General features: G+C 44.1%; 1 protein-coding gene across 1 annotated transcript in view; it reads left to right on the forward strand.

Moving 5' to 3' along the window:
* ST3GAL6 (ST3 beta-galactoside alpha-2,3-sialyltransferase 6) overlaps positions 1–15,644 on the forward strand; it is a 112,857-nt gene that overhangs the window by 2,692 nt on the left and 94,521 nt on the right. The window contains exon 2 of the mRNA XM_029082475.2: positions 7,989–8,281. The gene's annotated coding sequence lies outside the window, so the exon portion shown is untranslated. The remainder of the gene's footprint in view (positions 1–7,988; positions 8,282–15,644) is intronic.

Below are 15,644 nucleotides of genomic sequence, written 5' to 3' on the forward strand. Positions count from 1 at the left end.
AGGGGCTGTGGTGGGCAGCTGTGTTGGTTGTGGGTTGACTCCACAGATCTCTTGAGTTCCAGTTCTCCGAAGGAATGCCACCTTTCTTTCACTGTCTCCCCAGTCACCCAATGCTAATTAAAGTTTCAGCTGTAGCAGTTTTAGTAGTTTTTAGCTATAACCAGGGGCTACAGGTTTCTCTAGGCTTAAATCAGTTATTGGTATTATTAAGTTGCTGTCTTTTATAATAGTAATAATGATTGATGAGTTTACAGTCTTAATCCCCATTTTACAGATGAGGCACAGAGAAATTAAGTGACTTACCCAAGGTCACACAGCAAACATGTGGTGGAGCTGAGTCCTTCTGACTCCAGGACCTTTTGATTCTCACGCCCGTGCTCTACCCACTAGACAATTTTATCCATCAGTAGGTGGTGGACACGATTTAGATAGAGCCAGTTGAATTTCTCATTTCAGTGCGTAGTAGGCTGCAAGTACTTAAATACCATTAAAAAAGCCTGGAGGGCAGGAGAACAGAATATTTAACTCTCATATTACAGATGAGAAAATGAATGTGCAGAACAGCTAAGTGACTTGACCAAGGACACACAGCAGGCAGGAGGCAGAGTTATGACTAGGACCCACCTCTCCTACCTTTTAGTCACTTGCTCTCTTCACTTGCCCACATTACCTTCTTGCCACATCTAAGGAACTCTGTCAACGGCTGCTGTGCTTCTTCGGCCAGATCTTAACCTAACGGGAGAGAGAAGGGGCCGGAAGGTTGAATCGACAGCTGGCTAAAGAGAGACAACTCTTATAGTGGTGGTGTTTTCTGAGCACTCATAAAGATCAAGCAATGGCTTTTGCAGGCAGATTAAAGATTAAAGATGGTATTTCAGGGTGGCATGCGATGCAGCGAGGTGAATACTAGAGGGCACCAACGCTCAATCTTTCATTGTTAAACCAGCCAAAGGTTCAGAAAGATAATAATAATAATAATGATGCTGGTATTTCTTAAGCGCTTACTATGTGCACAGCACTGTTCTAAGCGATGGGGTAGATACAGGGTAATCAGGTTGTCCCACGTGAGGCTCGCAGACTTAATCCCCATTTTACAGATGAAGTAACTGAGACACAGAGAAGTTGTGACTTGCCCACAGTCACAAGTGACAAGTGGCAGAGCCGGGATTCGAACCCATGACCTTGGACTCCCAAGCCCGTGCTCTTTCCACTGAGCCACGCTGCAGATGGCCCAGGGGTTGCAGGTGATCATCGTGATGATGATGGATGATGATGGAAGAGGCTCCCATCACTTCCTCTACATGCAAAGCAGCGATACCGTGTGGGCTGAGTTGGCAGGGGCAGCACTGGCTGTTGTGCATTGCAGCAACTTGAGAGTGCCTTATGTCTTTCTCTTCCCCAGCAGCAAGGTCACATAATAATAAAAATAATCATGATTATGGTATTTAAGTGTTTACTATGTGCCATGCACTGTTCTAAGCGCTGGAGTAGATACATGGCAGGTTGGACACAGTCCCTGTCCCTCATGGGGCTCACAGTTTCGATCCCCATTTTACAGATGAGATCACTGAGGCATGGAGAAGTTAAGTGACTTGCCCAAGGTTGCCCAGCAGCCCAGTGGTGAGCTGGGACTAGAACCCAGGTCCCTCTGACTCCTAGGCCCATGCCCTAGCCACTAAACCATGCTGTTTCACAGTGAGCTAGGCACAAACAAAAAATATACCTGAACGAGAGCTAATTTGGATAACCAGTGCAAGTTTTAGAGAACTGAAAAAGAAAGCAAAATGTGGACGAGTGCCTAGCTAAAATGGATCACTTGTTCAGACGATTTTAATACCTACAGTTACCTTCTGAGGCTCACAGTGCTTTCAGGGACCACTCTTTTGAATGGTCATTTACCAAGCGCTTGTCCAGAGTGGCTGGTGAATAGCTGGGGTGACTGATTAGCCAGGTGTGAGGTGAGTCATGAGCCAGGCATGGGACCCTCCCCCGCAGTGTCCCCTGCATGTATCCGAGGCTGGGGTATCTCTTGGGGGTCCTATGGGAGGGGCAGGGAAGCAGCGCCTGCTTACAGCTATGAGAAAGTGAGTTATCTCTGAGAGGGACCAGGGACGGGGACAGATCAGGAGAATCCCTACCAGTGCTTGGCTCTAGGAGGCAGCAAAAGAATGCAGGTAAAGATGCTTGGCAGAGCAATCGGTCAATCAGTTGTATTTATTGAGCACTTGTAGGGCACTGTACTAAGCAAATGGGAGAGTGCAATATAACAGAATTATTGAACAGTTGATAGACGTATTCCCTGCCCCCAAGAAGTTTACAATCCTAGTGCTGAGGAAATCTTTCTAGATTGAGAAGCAGTGTCGCCTACTGGAGAGAGCACGGGCCTGGGAGTTAGAAGGGCCTGGGTTCTAATTCCGACTCTGCCGCTTGTCTGCTGTGTGACCTTGGATAAGTCACTTCACTTCTTTGTGCCTCAGTTACCTCATCTGAAAAATGGGGATTAAGACTGTGAGCCCCTATGTGGGACATTAGTTTGTATCCACCCAGTGCTTAGTATGGTGCTCAGCACCTAGTAAGTGCTTAAATTCCATTAAAAAGAAGGTAATTCACAAACCAGAAAGCTGTAGCAATTTTTTTGCTTATTATTTATTAATTTGTTTTTAGGAAATGATTCGTGGTTTGTTCCTGCTGAGTCGTTACAAACATATGAGTCTGCAAAGATGTGAGGAGGATATTTTTAAAATGTGTTCTGTTCTCAGCAGGACTTAACAAAAGTCACCAGGAGATGGATGAATCATAAACCAGCTGCTTGAGGGCAGGGAACTTCTCTACCAGATCTGTTATACTGTGCTATCCCTATTGCTTAGTTCAATGATCTGCATACAATAAGTGCTCAGTGAATCCAATTAATTGATAGTGACTTCCTAGATTAATTTTGGTTTCTTTTAGGTGCTTTTTAAAAATATTCAATTTGAAAATGGAACTTTTTGGAAACTCTTTTTCCCTTTTCATTCTTTAAATTAGTTCTGTATCATCTATCCCTGACTTTTATTTCTATAACTTTTTAATGGAGATTAGTTCCTGCATTTAATCCAGTCAAAAATATTGGACATGAAACTTTGATTCCTGTGGTGGCATTGATTTTTGTCTTTTATTTTTTATGTGTTTTCGTTTCTTTGTTTCACCTTCTTTGTGTTTCCATGGTCAAGCACTGTACTAAGCACTGGGGTGGATACAAGCAGTTTGGGTTGGACACAGTCCCTGCCCAATGTGGGGCTCGCAATCTCATCCCCATTTTGTAGATGAGATAAGTAAGGCACAGAGAAGTGAAGTGACCTGCCCCAGGTCACACAGAAGACATGTGACAGAGCCAGTATTAGAACTCAAGACCTTCTGACTCCCAGGTCTGTGCTCCATCCAGTACTCTGTGCTGCATCTCAAGTAGTCTGCACCCAGGAATTAAACAATCAGCAGTGTTCTCTGAGTGTCTGTTATGTCCAGACCGGTGCAAAAGGGGCTTGGGAGAGTTCTACAGTAGTAGTAGCCATCCCTGCCATCAAAGAATTTGCAGTTTATCAGGGGAGATGGTCACGAAAATGAACTACAGATTGGAGGAAGAGGAAAAAGAGTCATATAGGAGTTAATGCTTTCCCGCCATTTCCGCATGTACATTCCTTACCAGACTGGAGAGACTGTGCTTGCGAGCTATGTCTTCCTATGAATCAACAGGAATGAGTCCTAAAGGAAATTACCCCATTGTTGCTCCTCTGGAGAAAAGCACACATTGTAATTTGGATTTCTTTTTGGAAACCAATGTTTACTCTTTTTTTTTTTTTTTTGGGCCAATCAAGTGATTGAGTAAAGGATTCTGGCCAAGCAGATGGATTTCATAATCTGTTTCACAATCTAAAATCCACTGTAACGTGACATCTATGTATACTTCTTTGTTTCCTTCTACTTTCTTGATTTCCAGGTCTTCCTTAGAAAAGAAACACAAAGGAGGAGATGCTTCCTTACAGGAAAGTGGAGGCTGTATTGTGCACTAATGGGAAAGACAGACGTAGAGATAGTGACCAACAGTGAAATCAGAATAAATAAAGCTGGATGTTCAATTGATGATGATGATGATAATGGTATTTGTTAAGCACTTACTATGTGTCAGACACTATTCTAAGGACTGGGGTAGATATAACAGTGTGTGGCACCAAGTAATTGCTTAAGGAATACCATGATTATCATTATTATTACAAGTTTATCGTAATGGAAGCAGTCTTTGTCCCACATGGGATAGAACACAAACACAAGGGTTGAAGAAGGACAAAAATAAATTCAGAAGTGCAAGAGGTGGTTGAAACGTTGATAAGATTTGGGATATTGATAATTATTCAGGGAAGACTTGCAGAAGGCAGTGGGTTTTTAAGAAGAAACTGAAGATAGGGAGGGTTGGGATCTGGATGATTTGGGGAGACGGGAGCCTCAAGCTTTCTTTTCCTCCTACTGTTTGAGCTGTGCATAATGTGAAATGTGCATTTGCACATATTTGAATGCGTTTAAATTGTTATCCTTTGGGTTAAAAGGTAATGCAGCTATCGTGAAATTTCATCTCCCCCTTTGGCTGTCAACCAGGGACAGAGAGGACAGTGAAGGGACCAGTAGATTGAAGCACCAAATTGCCCATCCCAAATGCAAAGTTCGCTCAAATTCCAGTCCACTTTGCTGACTCTACTGGTCTCAATTTGGTCCTATTAATCACCTGCAAGTTCCTAGAGTGGAAAAGTGATGATGGTGGCCCTGCAAGAAAATCAGAATTTCTCAAATGAAGCTGTAATTGGCATTATTGAAATGTGTATGAAGGGGACCCTCCTGGAGACCTGAGCATCCAGGCAAATGAGCCAGTGGAATTTAGAAGTTGGGCCGTGTCAAGGAATATTCCAATTTTTATGACCGTTTCATGGACATTTGTGTGAGTGAGAGACTCAGAACCGTGAACTAATGGGGATATCTATCCTCTGTTGTTAGTTTTTCTGTTTACCTGCCAGGACAGTTCCTGGAACCTAGAAAATGGAGGAGTGTCATGGAATTGGAGCCCTGGTTGTTGCGTACAGTTATACTCTACAGTTTCCTTATACTGTGGGGCCTCTCCCACACCTCAGCACAGCCCCTAAACTGGCCTGCACCATCTCTTTCCAGCTTTCCTCTTCTTACCTTCCAACTCTTTTCTCTGTTCTTTGTTTACTTTGTTTCCCAACCCTCCTCCCTTTCTGCATTTTCCACCCTGCCCCTCTCTTCAGCTCCTCTTTCCAGCCACTGCTTGATTTGTATTGGGCAAAGTCACCAAGTTTATGAGTACTAACTCCTTCCCCACTGGTGATGATCCAATAATCATAATAACGGCATTTGTTAAGCACTTACTGTCCTGGGCACTGGGGTGGATACAAAAAATTTGGGTTGGACACAGTCCCTATCCCATGTGGGGCTCAATAAAGGATTAAAACCCATGACCTTCTGACTCCCAGGCTCATGCTTTATCCACTATGCCATGCTGCTTCTCTGCTTCTTTCAGTCAGCCCGCTTGAAAATGGGATAGGGGAGTAAAGGAACAGAAATGTCTTTTCTTCAGCTATCACTCCCAAATGATTCCTTACCAGCTCCAGGTTCCAGCGGTGGCTGACGGCTAAGTCCCTGACTCATCCAGGAACCTGGTCTGCAGGTCATGGTCATAAGGGCCTGGGATTTTGCCCCAAGTTGCCATGTCTTTCCCCAGAAAGCCCGGTTTTCTGGCATCGTTTGTTTTTTTTTCTTAAAATGGTATTTGTTAAGCCCTTCCAAACACTGTACTAAGAACTGGGGCAGAGACGTAATAGTAAGGTTGGACACAGCCCCTTTCCCTCATGGGACTCACAGCTTGAAGAGGAGAAGGAACTGATATTGAATCCCCATAATATATGAGCAAACAAGACAGAGAAGTTACGTGACTTGCCCAAGGTCATGCAGCAGGAAAGTCTTGGTGCTCTTTCTTTGGGTCATGGCTCTTAGTTCCAGCAGCTGGCACAAACTAAGACCTGTTTCCATCCATGTTTCCTGCACTGAGAATGTTGAAAAGGACTGTAAGCTCATTGTGGGCAGGGAATATATCTGTTCATTGTGTAACTGTACTCTCCTGAGCACTGAGAACAGTGCCCTGCACACAGTAAGCACTCAATAAATTCGATTGAATAAAAGTGACAGTTTGGAGCAGGCCAAAGGGACTGGAGAAGACCATAGATCCTCTCCCTTTCCCCCAAGTTCACAGACAGCAGTTATCTTTACAGTTTTACAGTTTTGATTTGCTTATCTTAGTCAATCAATCAGTGGTATTTCATGAGTGTTTAGTAAGTATAGAGCAATGTACTAGGAGCTTGAGAGAATACAATATAACAGAGTTGGAAGACACAATTCATGTCCTCAAAGAGTTTAAAATCTACAGTGGGGGAGAGACAATTGTAAGCTTGTCATGGGCAGGTAATGTGTCTCTTATATTGTTGTATTGTACTCTCCCAAGTACAGTGCTCTGCACACAGTAAGTGCTCAGTAAATATGATTGATTAAAATAGATTAGGGATATTCTCAAGATTGTAATTTGTTTTCTTCTTCTCCTCCTTTCTCTGTCTTCTCTCCTTTATGACATGAACTCCTTTGGCCCAGGGTCTGGGTCTGAATTAATGTCCACATTTTCTCCCTAGCATTAAGTTCAGTGTACTTGTACTTACTCATTGAAGGACTTAATAAACGTTATGGTTGTTTGAACTCTTCTATACCCTCTCATATATTTCCCTCAGCCCTCTAATCCCAGCCAATCACCTCTGAGCTCTCAGTCGGAATGTGGACGTTCAGAAGAGAGATAGTGGCTGGTCTCACCCATTTGGCTGGAAGCGTTGCCCTCAGTATCCTCTTTGGTGAAGGGAGAATTGATTTTACAGTGTTCTAACAGTGGGAGACCATGACGGGGAGCATGCCCAGAATGCCTAGAGGCATTGCAGATGCTCAGGAGCTTGTCAGGCCTTCAGGGACTTCTGCATGTTGACAGTGCTGCCAGCGAGGATGTCTCTGGGCATGTGCAAATTCCCCCACTATGGTGATGGCCCAAGGAAGTTGTGTTTCACTGGACGTGACTGGTAGGCTAGTGGTCTTGGGATCACAGTGAAACCAGGTGCCTGAGCTGAGCACTGAGGACCTATTCCTCTGTCAGCTCAGCTCTTAGTTTTCCTTTGACTAGCCCTGGGATCCTAGGACACTGTGGATTAGGAAGACAGAATGGAGCTGGGAAAACGGCAGACCACCAGGAGGGCTCTAGCATTACGGAGGTCTGAGGAAGCCAGTTGGCAGGGACCAAGGGCAGCTGAAAAGGAATTTGGTAAGGATTTAGAGGGGATTTGGTAGTAGATTTACAATGAACACGGGTGCCAACAGCCTGCTTTTAAGTCTTGAAAATGAAGTCTCCAGGGAAAATTCTAAGAACAGTACACATGGCATATAGATACTTCCCATTTTCCCCCGATCCGTTTTTGCTTTTCAAGAAATACTAACAGTGTTAATGACAGCCACAGGAATGCCTTGCATTTCACCACTGCATCACTTGGTCCAAATCTTTAGCATCTGCACAAGAAGAAAGAGTGTCTGGTGGAAAGAGTACAGGCCTAGGAGTCAGAAGACCAGAATTCTACTGCTGGCTCTGCCACTTGCTTGCTATGAGACCTTGGGCCACGTGCTTAACCCCTTCGTACCTCACTTTCCTCATCTGTAAATATGGGGATGAAATACCTGTTCTCCCTCCCTCTTAGTCTTGGAGATGGGGACTGTCTGATAGACATGTATTATCTCTCCCCCAGTGCAGAGTACAGAGCTTGACACATAGGAAGCACTTAACAGATATCACTGTTATCATTATTATTATAAGAAATGTTTCAATCATCCTCTGAAAAAAAGCTGATTTGTGTGTCTCTCTCCAGGGTCTCCTTCACCCAGCGCATAAGTTCAGTTGTTGAAGCCCCATACTGAGCTCAGGTTCTCAAGCAACAGGCAACTTGAAGGCATCAGAGCTTCCTTTGGGAAGGAGGCAAAGCCAAACCTGGCCTCCTGTTTGAAAACCCTGAAAGCTTATCAGGAAGGGGTGATCTTGATTCACCGGAGGCTGCAGAAAGCATCTGGAAGCCCAAGTGGGAAGTTGCTCCTTGAACAAGAACCAACGAGATCTGGTGCTGGGGAGAAGCTGAATCTTAACAATGTCATTTCCCAGGACCAGGTGAGTGCTGCCTCCTCCATGACCTTTCCCTGTCCCTCAGAATCACTGTGCCACTCTCAGGAAATAGTGCAAATCATGTTTCTAAATGGTTGTGGTACCCACCGTTGTTTGGGATATGGGATACCTGAGGTAATCAGGGTTTTAATGGTTAAATAAAAAGGGAAAACAGTTTCCCATCCACCACCCAGTGCTTCCCCCACCCCTCACAACAACCCCTTCCCCAAAGGTACCAACTTGAGACCTAATGTGTTCTTGCCCAATTTAAACCTTCAGTAAGGGTCTCCCCTCTGAGCCTGGATAATAGCTCCCTTCATTCCAGGACCTCCTTTACTTGGCCTTGTCTCTACTGCAAAGTGAGATTTTAGCAAAGATGAAAAATCCCCAGGTGATTCCACCAAATAGGGTTAAATGAATTTGGGTTGTGGAAAGTGATTAACTTACTGCTACCATTGGATCATTGCCAGGATCATTTCCTGGATGGGCTGCAGTGAAGGGGAGGGCAGAACAGGAGAAGGGCCTTGACTTGAGTTCAAGCCAGGAAGCTGAGCAGAAGTTCGTGCCATCATTTTCTTTCTTCTCTCCTCCTGCTCCCACCCCTGCTTCAGTTCATCTTTTCTGAGAGTCTGACACAAGGTAGAGCAGAGCTCTCTCTGGGCCCGGATTTTTTTATGGTATTTAAGCACTTACTATATGTCAAACACTATTCTAAGCACTGGGGTAGATTCAAGTTAATTAGGTTGGACAGAGTCCCTGTCCCACATGGGGATCACCACCTAAGTAGGAAGGAGAACAGGAGAACTGAAGCACGGAGAAGTTACATGACTTGTCCAAGGTCATACAGCAAACAATCAACAGAGCCGGGATTAGAACCCAAGTCCTCTGACTCCCAGTTCTGTGCTCTTTCCAATAGGCCATGCTGCTTCTCTAGAAAACTTTGATCAATCAGTCAGTCAATGGTATTTATTGAGCATTCACTATGTGCAGAACACTGTTCTAAGCACTTGGGAGAGTACAATACAAGAGAAATTAGGCAGGTTCCCTGCCCATAAAGCAGTGGACAGGTGCTTAGACGTCCTTGGGAACTACACCAGTAGTATATTTGACATGCAACAGTTCCTCTTATACTGGACAAGTTACTGAGCATGTGCTGTGCCACAACCATGCATGCTCAATCTTACCCATCCCTCCTCTCCAGAAGGTAAAGCACCCCAACCGGACTTAACCCCAACCAACAAGTCAGGCTGGATACAGGGCTCACAGTCCTGGGGGGTGCCTTGGGCTCGGCCCCCAAATCTGGGAGTTTTAGGAGAAGCACAACCCAACAAAATTCATGGAGTATCAGTCCCTTCGCCCAGTGAAGTTTCTTTTCTGTGCCTAGGAATGGAACGACTCTCTGACAAAAAGAAATCTTCATGAAAGGGCAAAATCAGAAATCTCTCATATACTTCTTGAGGCCATATGGGTTGGGAGTGGGGTGTGTGTGGTGTGTGTTTGTGTGTGTGCATGTGCGTGTAAGTATCCATCTGTTTGTCCAACAGTAATGAAGTTGAATGGAATTTCAGATCTAGTGAGTTGTTTTTTTTGTCCTCATTCATCCAATGAAGTCCTCCTAAGTGAGCTCATATGCTTTTCTCAGACATATAGACCACCCAGTAGATACCCAGCATGCCTTTGTATGTTATTTGATATAAATAACACTTACCACCTAAGGAGAAAGGCAGAACAGATGTATTGCTGCCTAGTTGTACAGTGATTTCTAGGGGAAGAGTTTACAGGAAATCTATTCACAGCTGAGAGCAGGTGATAACCCCCAAGAAATGCTTTAGCATAGAACTTATTGAACAAGTTGAGACAAGAAATAACTGATATTTTCAGAGGGTTGTATTTATTGCATCCTAAGTCACAGCATCACCATTTAATTCACAATAAAACCCATTCGCTGCATTTTAGGAATTACTTTTCTCTGTTTTTCTGGTTTACTTTTGGATGTGCTCTCTGCTTCAGCTCCTTTTGAGATTTTTTTCTTATACCAGAACTGAGTTCTGACCGGTTCCGTCTTACTGCCGAGCAATGCATTTGACCCTCCTTCTCGGGACCATACAGATCTGGGAGAAGAGCAGGGAATGACCCCTGGGGTGAGGTCCCCAGGGCAAAGTAGCCTGGGGGCACTATGACTGCTCAGCTTTGAACGCTGACCCTGGTGGAGTCTTCGCGTTGTTGCTGCTTGTATGGAACAAAACATGAAGTTCACCACAGTGGCATTCGTAGGGAAAGGTGGATGGCAGTGTGGAATGAGGATATGCAGCTTCAGGATGTGCAGATCCCTTTTGAACCAGCTGGAATATCTCTGGCCCACTCCAAGGGTCTTCCTCAAGCCACACTGGGTGATTCATGCACCTGGAAACTGTTCCCTTCTCCCATTTCCTCTTCTGTGGCAGTCCCATGGGAATGGGTAGGGATAATAATAATAATTGTGGAATTTAAGTGCTTACTATATGCCAAGCACTGTACTAAGCTCTGGGGCAGATACAGCTAATTGGGTTGGTCACAGTCCCTGTTCCATGTAGGTCTCAAAGTCTTAATCCCCATTTTACAGATGAGGTAACTGAGTCACAGAGAAATGAAGCAACTTTCCCAAGGTCATACAGCAGACAGGTGGTAGAGCCAGGTTTAAAACCCAGGTCCTTCTTACTTTCAGGCCTGTCCTCTATCCACTTGGCCATACTGCTTCCCATGATCTTGATGGAGTAGGGGGATTCTCAGAAAGGGGCGGCAGGGGTGGAGCACTCACAAGAGTGGTTCAGGAAGAGTCATTTATAAAACATGAGACTGTAAATGTGCCCATCCCTGTGCCAGACTTATGATCCATCCAGCTCAGCATTCTGTCTCTGAGAGTGCTAACAGGGTGCTAGGAGAAATCATGTAATGGTTGCCCTCCTGAACTTCCATCCTTGTATTTAGGGTTTTGCCATATGTTTTGCTTTTTTTTAACAGTATTTGTTAAATGCTTACTATGTGCCAGGCACTATTCTAAATGCTGGGATAGAGACAAGTTAATTAGGTTGGATGCAGTCCATATCCTACATGGGGCTCACAGTCTTAATCACCATAGGTACAGACGAGGTAACCGAGGCATACAGAAGTTAAGTGATTTGCCCAAGGTCACACAGAAGACAAGTGGCAGAGTTGAGATTAGAACCCAAATCCTTCTGACTTCCCTAACTTTCTCTCTAGTATCATATTATGAACTATTCATCTATGAATCTATTCAAATCCCTTTTGTACCTGCTGATTCTTTTAATGGTATTTGTTAAGCACTTACTATGTAAGTATTGTATTAAACACTGGGGTAGATACAAAGTAATCAGGTTGGATACAGTCCCTGTCCCACATTAGGCTCACAGTCTTAATCTGCATTTTACAGATGAGGGAATTGAGGCATCAAGAAGTTAGGTGATTTGCCCAACTTCATGTAGCAGACAAGTGGCAAAGCTGGGCTTTGAACCCAGGCCCTCCGACTCCCAGGCCTGTGCTCTTTGTACTAGGTCAAACTGCTTCTCTTCCTCACAGCTTCCTATGGGAATTATTCCATGTTGTTGCCACCCAATGGTGAAGAAGTATGTCAACCTTTAGTGGGTGTCCTACATCCCACTGTTGGATTGGGATTTGGTGAACAACCCATGGACACTCTTTCCACATCCTGTATGATTTTGTAGCCTTCAATCAGGGCCCCTTTTTGTCCTCTCCTGGTCTGGGGCTAGCTGGAGCTGGCCTCTCCCCCAGGTTCCCCGTTGGTGAGATATCTGCAAGGACCCTCTGTCTTGTGGTTATATTCAGAATTTGGTTATCTGAAGTGTAAACTCATTCCTGAACAACACTGGGATGCAAGAGAGTTTGCTGTATTACTGTTTTTCTAATGGGGACCTTCATTTAGAAAGCTGGAAGGTAGTTGTTCAATGAAAACCCAATTATTTTGTGGTAATGAAAATATATAATTCCAGTCACCCACACTATAAGTCAATCATTATCATCCAGCATCCATTGTCTTCAGGCTGTGATGGCCTGAGAAGAAGAGAGAGATCCCCCTTGGATTATGGTGTTCCTCTGGCATAGAACCTTGGGGGATTAACTGCTCTTGAGCCCACCAAACACATCATAAAATAGTAATCCTCTTTGATGCTGCCTGTGTGAAAAGCCACCGTTAAAATGGATGAGCTCACCAAACCACACAGGATGGTGATGCTTTCACCTACAGGGAAAAACAGAACATAATTTCTGAAAAGATTTCTGGCTTCTTTTCAGAGAGCAAAGCAAAAAACGTTCCTTGCCCAACAATTTACCTGTCATTCTAGTATGTATGAGAATCATTGCCATTTATTAAGCACTCACTGTATGCAGACTACTGTGCTAAGCACTTGAGAGAATAATAGAATAAACATGATCCCTACCCATAAGGAGCTTATAGACTAGCGAGGGTTAATTTTAAAATGAAAGGCTACATGTTTAGACCACAGACATAAAGAAAAGCTTATGATGGTAATAGAGGGGAGCGGAAATATTAGAATCTCCAAGTGGCCATCTATCCTCTAGGACTTTACAGTCTAAGGTAACAATAATAATGGTACTTGTTAAGTGATTATTATGTGCTAAGGACTGTTCTAAGTGCTGGGGTAGATACAAGTTAATCAGGTTGGACACAGTCCCTGTCCCACAAGATGCTCACACTTGTAATCCCCATTTTATGGATGAGGTAACTGAGGCCCAGAGAGGAGAAGTTCAGTGCCTTGTCCAAGGTCACACAGCACTACTTGTTTTGTTTTATTGTCTGTCTCCCCCGTTTAGACTGTGAGCCCGTTGTTGGGCAGGGATTGTCTTTATCTGTTGCTGAATTGTACATTCCAAGCACTTAGTACAGTGCTCCGCACATAGTAAGCGCTCAATAATTACGATTGAATGAATGAATGTGGCAGAGCCCAGATTACAACTCAGCTCCTTCTGACTCCCAGGCCTGTGCTGTATCCACTAAACTATGCTGATTCTCTAATTGAGTTGTTCCCTTTCTCACATGAGGCTTACATAAAAATACCATAAGCATTATAGTCAAGGCAGGAGGGAGTGAGACCATAAAGAAAAGAAGGGGAGAGAGAGAGAGAGAGAGAAAGAGAACTCAGCTCCTTCTGACTCCCAGTCCTGTGCTGTATCCACTAAGCTACTCTCTTTCTCTAAGGTGAGATGCACCCTTTCTCACATGAGGTTTACATAAAAATACTACAGACATTATAGTCAAGGTAGGAGGGAAAGGAGACCATAAAGAAAGGGAGGGGAGAGGGAGAGAGAGAGAAAAAGCATGTGCTCAGAGGAAGGGTAGCTAGCACACAGAGAGAGGGGACAAAGAAGGATGGAAGGAGACAGAAGGGGAAGGAGAGGAAGGAAGGGGAAAGGAAAAGAAAGAAAACGGATGGGAGAGGGAAAATGTAGTGTGAGTTTTCCAGGTAGCCACCCCTAAAAACCGGACACCAGCAGCAACTGCAGCCACCCCAGACTGGGCCTCCTGGGCTTTAATGGAAGTTTCCAGAGCAACCAGATGGTGTGTTTATGTGTTTCTATAGGAAACTTCCTTCAACAACCCAGAAGGGCCATGTCCATAATGGCAGCAAATGCTGGCTCCTGGGAACACCCACCTTAACAGAGATACAAATCATCCCATCAAGATGAGGTCCGGATTATCAATCAGTATTTGAGTACTTACTATGTGCAGAGCACTGAAATAATAATGATGGTATATATCAAGCACTTACTGTGTACCAGGTACTGTACTAATCTCTGGGATGGATACAAGCAAATCAGGTTGAACAAAATCCCTGCCCCACCTGGGGCTCTCAGTCTCATTTCCTGTTTTCCAGATGAGGAAACTAGGTACAGAGAAGTTGAGTGATTTGCCAAAGGTAACACAGCAGACAAGTGGCAGAGGCAGGATTAGAGCCCTTGACCCTCTTACTCCCAGGCCCGTGCTCTATCCACTACGTCATGCTGCTTCTCACTATACTAAGTGCTCAGGCGAGTACAACAGAGTTGGTAGAACATGATTCCTGCTCACAAGGAACTTAGAGTTTATAGGGAAATTGCAGATAGGGTTATTTTGCTCAAACCTGAAGGGACTTGAGCCACACCTTAGGGTTTCCCCAATATGAACAGCTGCCCTGAGTTGCCCTTGTCAGTCCACTGAAAGTGGTCCAATTTGAAATGGCCACTAAGAGAATCTCTTGGTTACTTTTGAGGACTCTTGAAGCAATGAGCAAACATTTGGAAATGGGTACAATTAAACTCCTCAAGTGTTGGGTCCATGAGGTAGGGGAAATAGATTTGGCAGGAGGTAGCTTACAGAGGAGGTGGGGAGAAAAGAGGGAAGAGAAAGAGAAGGAGCATGGTCTAGTGGATCAAGAATGGGTCTGGATATCAAATGAACCTGGGTTCTAATCCTGTTCATGCCATTTGTCTGCTTTGTGACCTTGGCCAAGTCACTTAACTTCTCTGTGCCTCAGTTACCTCATCTAAAAAGTAGGGTTTAAGACTATGATCCTCCTTTGGGACAGGAGCTGCATCCAACCTGATTAGCTTCTATCTATCACAGTACTTAGTACACTGCCTGGCACGTAGTAAGCACTTAAATGCAATACAAAAAAAAAGAAGAGAGAGGGAAAAGTAGAAAAGGGAGAGAGTAAACACCATTGATTGACAGAAGAGGTTTAAGCTAAGGCCAAGTTTGGCTCCAGAGAAAGCTAGCAAGTCTATTTAGAAATGGGAGTTTCAGGACTTCCTTTTGCAAAGTGATTTTTGCTGTCTCTGGTTCAGTCAAAGCACCTTTAGGACAATTCTCCAGTTTGTCCAGCTGTTTGGACTTCCTTGTTAGTTTTAAGTCAGCTTCATCTTACTTTACCTCAAGAGGCCTACACCAGTAGTTCAGAGGCAAAAATGTGTAGCCTTAAAAAATTTTAGAGATGAGAATAGATCAATACACCAATCCAACTTTTGTAACCCCTTGCTAGTATGAAATATTGCTTTCAGGCATATTGAGTTAACTGTAAGGACTTGGCTGGCTAAGCCAAGTTTTATATAAAGAGACATTTAGGAATTCTATCCCACACCTGATTAGTGCTTTATTGGCAACTAGAGCTGTACTTTGGCAGAAGTTCCCAGAATCCTAATACTATTGCTGCCTATAACACTGAGTTAAGGTTAGCTGTAGACATGAACTTCAAATTAGCAGAGCGTTTGCTCAGTTAACATAGACTGAAGGGATTTGGGTCTTAAAAAAATGTTTAAAAAAAGAATCTGTACACAAACAGGTTTCCAGGCTCAGTTA

Source organism: Ornithorhynchus anatinus, chromosome 17 (genome assembly GCF_004115215.2).
Source record: "Ornithorhynchus anatinus isolate Pmale09 chromosome 17, mOrnAna1.pri.v4, whole genome shotgun sequence".
NCBI lineage: Eukaryota > Metazoa > Chordata > Mammalia > Monotremata > Ornithorhynchidae > Ornithorhynchus > Ornithorhynchus anatinus.